Here is a 4,319-nt window from a genome sequence, read left to right as displayed (position 1 = left end):
TGGCTCTTGTTATTTATTTATTCTTTTCTTCTTTTGCCTTCCTTTCTTGTGCCAAGACCACTAGATGGAGATATATAAATACTTACTGAACGCTTACTATGAATGCCAGGCACCATTCTAAGTGCCTTTCCTGCATGATTTCATTGAATCCTCATGACAACCCTTTGTGGAGGTCCATTATATTCCTGACAGAGCTTAAGGCTCAAGGTCATTCAGCTACTAGGTGGCAGAGCTGGGATTCAAACCCACATCTCTTTGAGTTCCGACTTCATTTGTTAGCTAAGATCACACACTGAGCTGGAAGAACTTTGAAGATGGGTGATTTCCAAGATCATCTTGTCCATTTTATTTTTTTTGCCCCTGGGCAGGACTGAAGCCAGGTTATCAGCAGAATATTATAACTAGACATCTTCATTTAGCGCAAGAGAAAAGAAGAAAAAAAAAACCCATCCCTTCATAGCTCACTGCAGCATGTACAAGGATTTGTAGGTTTAATACTCTTACTAATGTCTGGCCCAAATCATTGATTTGCTAACTGTTTAAGTGCCTACTATGTGCTAAGCTCTATTGTGTGCTGTGATAGACTTGGACCAGAGTTATCATAGAAGTACAGAGAGAAGCATTGAACAGACTGGCAAGTCAGGGATGCCCACCAGGTGAGGCTAAGCTGGACTCTGGAAGTCTTAGAGGTGCCAGGCAGTGAGGGGGGCCATCCAGACAGATGGAACAACATGTGCAAAGTCAGGGGTGTGGCTGAGGACAGCTTGCTCCAGCATATGGCTTGTTCAGCTTATGAGAAGTGTTAGGGAGGAGTGAATAAAGGGATTAAGAGATGGGTAGGAGCCAGATCAGTGCCAAGGGAAGGAATTTGCTCTATATCTGGAAACCAATGCAGAACGATTTAAGGGTTTTAGGCAAGGCACTGATATAATCAAATTTGCATAATAGATTATTTCATCAGCGTTATGAATGATGAATGGGAAAGGCCAATTAAGGAGGATATTGCAATGGTTAGGCAAGAGATGATGAGCAGGGAAGACAGAGAGATATGGAAGAGATACATGAGAAAGATTTAGGGGTAGACTTGTCAAGACTTGGCAATTGCTTGGGCATGAGGTGAATGAAGAAAGAAAGCACTGAGGCTGATTCATCCAGGTTCTTGGCTTGGGTGTGTGGGTGGATGGAGGTACCATGAGTTGAAATGGGAATAACCAGGAGGAGGAGCAGGTCTAAGGGAGAGATATTGATACCTTAATATCCCCAGGCTCCTTAGGGCAACTCATATTTCAGATGAGAAAATAGAGCTCAAAAAGTTGATGTGATTTGGTCAAATGGACAATGAGCAGAAGAGTGTTAAGAGTGCGACTCAAACCTAGATCTTACTATTTCTGAAACTATTTCCCCATGCCTAAGCAGATCTGTTTTGTAAGGAGCATAAGGAAGGCTCAGCACAGAGTGATGTGGTAAAGCAAACACTGACCCAAGTCAACCTGCCATTTTAATATTCATTCATTCAACACGATTTATTGAGCACATACCACACGCCACGCATGACAGGTGCAATGGTGAACCATGTAGGCAAAGACCCCGCCCACATTGAGCCTACAGTCCACTTAGAGAGGCAGGCAATATACAAATGTACAAAGACCAGAGTGATAAAGGAAAACCATGCAAAGACCTGGGAAAAGAGGGTTCCCAGTAGAAGAAACTTAAAATTCAAAGTCCCTGATCAGGTAGGAATAAGCTTGGATATTCAAGAAATCACAAGAAAGCCAGTGTGCTGAGAAAGGAGTATGTGTGGAGGAGAGTCATCTGAGATGAAATTAGAGGCAAAGGCCAGAGCCTGTTGGACTTGTGAGACATGATCAGTACTTGGGATTTATTCCAAGTGTGATGGGAAAAACTTGGAAATTTGGAGCAGGGCTGTGGCATTATTTATTTACTTAATTTATTAAAAAGATACTATTTATTTCCAGACAATTATAGATCCATGTATAATTGTAAAACTAGTGCAGATAAAACCTGTGTACCTTTTACTCATTTTCTCCCAGTGGTAACATCTTGCCAAACTGTATGTAGTACAGTATACCCAGGATGTCTCTTTTTTTGGTTTTAAATTGTATTCTCCTAATGTAATGATGTTAAACATCTTTTTATGTGCATACTTACCATCTGTACATCTTCTGCAGTGAAAGGTTTGCTCATGCCTTCTGCTCATTTTCTTTTTTTAAATTATCATTGCTTTTTATTCACCTTATATCAAAAAGGGGTGCAAATACAAGAAAATAAGGTTATGTCAAAGTTTAGTTTTTAAACCACAAACTTCTAGAGTTTGTTTTAAGGTTAATACATAGAATGCTAGCTTTTTAGTTACCTGAGAATCAGGAAATTCACATGAACGTAATTTCCTGTACCGACAAAGAACTATGGCTACCTATGGCTTTGTCAAGTTCCTAGGGTTCATCCAGCACAAAATTGCACTTTTCTTGATATGTATAAATTAAATAAAATGTATATAACTGTCTGTTCTTGTCTTGCCACACCTTATGCCTATAGAAACAGCATTTAAAGTTTGTAGGAAATAGAATTTTGGCCTTTTACAAAACAAACACTTTGTTTCTTTAACTCAGAATTCTGGAAATGCAATCACGTTCTAGTACTGTGATTGCCAAAATATTTTTGACATAGGACATTAAAATTTTTTTCAAGTGTCTGACTCTAACCAAGAAAATAATAAAAGAGTATCAGAAGTTTCCTGTGACTACCATGACAAAACGTCAGTATCCATGGGGTTGTTCCTAACGGTTTGTGAAGATGCTTCGGCCTGATCCAGGTCCATCTAGTCTGAGGCTGTTTTTCAATTCCATGCTTCTATCTGCCAGAAGGATGTTTTTCAGCAAAGAGGCCATCATAGGAGGCAATGGAGCTTCCAGCTGTCGTCCAAGGAATGAAAGCAGGCACCTCCAGATGAGGCTACTTCCCATGAACATAATTCCTGTAATCAGCCAAAACACTCTAGGGTCCTCTTCAAGGAGGATTCCAAAATCATTCCAAAAGCAATTCCCATTAGTCTGAAGAGTGAAAGAGAGAAGATTCCCATGGTCAGCAGTAGATTCAACCTCATCATCACATTACGGTGGCTGTCCAGATTGATGAAAATAATACTTTGTGAATCATCCGTCAGTACCCTAAGCTCCCAAACTGTATTGAAGAGATCGTCAGCCAATAGGTAGTAGTTTTCCAACAGTAGGTCCATCTCTTCTGTGTTAGGGACAAACTACCCCAGGACCTGCCCCTGCCTCTCAGTGCAGCTGACCCTTACCCTGAATACTCTGCAGCTGCATTCCTGAACTCTTATCTAGGCACTCCAGCAAGGTCACCAGACTTGCTTACAGCCCTCTGGGTGGCACGGGGGAGGTCACGAGAAAGGTGGATAAACTTAAGTAACACCCTCTTGTAAATTCCTATTTTCACAAGATAATATATTGTAAGCTGGTCATGAGATGATAGGTGGTAAAGTTAACCGAAAAACCCCTCATTTTGTAAGCTCCGGGCTGCCTCCTCTGACTGTGGTGGAGCGGCCTGGCAGGTTGATAGACTTCCTCGCCTGACCTTGGGTCTCTCTCTCGTCTTTTCTCTCGGCTAACTTTACGTTCTGCATGGCGAATCCCAGTACTGCTCTTTTCAAAGACTGGTGGGTCACTCCATTTTGATAGACAGAGCTCTTCTAGTAACTTTTCCTCACCCAAGATCTCCAAAATTGACTCTTGGAAAATTTTAGTATCTGTTTCTAACTCTGATAGACTTTTGTCATTCTGTAGCAAAATAGGCAGTTTGCTTCTGTCCACAGAAGAATGTTTGAAAGCTTTTAAGGTCTCAAGGGTCAGTGTCTGCAAAACGCTATGTTTCCTCTAAAGGGTGTTGATCCAGTATTGTAGGGGTGCTTCCATAGCACTGAACTCAAAAGGTAAAGGGTATGTAACAGGTTGACCCTCTGCAGACAACTGTGAAGGGAGTTCCCAGAACAGCCATTGCTCTAAGTTTAAATTACCATCATCTAATATCAGGAGACACTCCGGAGTTATCACAGCTTTCAAACACTCCATTGTCATGATAAACCTATCGTTTCTGGTTGTGATACTCGCTACGTGCTGAAATCTCAAATCTCTGGCTTGAAGACCTAACTCTTGGTATAAGTCAGTTTTCTTCCTTTCAAAAGAAGTAACATTTCCCTGTTTGTCAAATTTTGTTGCAGTAAATACTGGGGCTACACTGGCTAAAGTGGCTTGAGAGACATCGGAAGTTCTAAACCGGTGCAT

At 41.2% G+C, this 4,319-nt stretch overlaps 1 pseudogene; it reads right to left on the bottom strand.

The window, feature by feature from the left end:
* Positions 1-2,798: 2,798 nt before the first annotated feature.
* LOC116813863 (magnesium transporter MRS2 homolog, mitochondrial-like) lies at positions 2,799-4,319 on the bottom strand (annotated as a pseudogene).

Source organism: Hylobates moloch, unplaced genomic scaffold, assembly GCF_009828535.3.
Source record: "Hylobates moloch isolate HMO894 unplaced genomic scaffold, HMol_V3 SCAFFOLD_9, whole genome shotgun sequence".
NCBI lineage: Eukaryota > Metazoa > Chordata > Mammalia > Primates > Hylobatidae > Hylobates > Hylobates moloch.
Note: the sequence above shows the minus strand (reverse complement) of the source record. Positions and strands in the feature narration are given on the sequence as shown.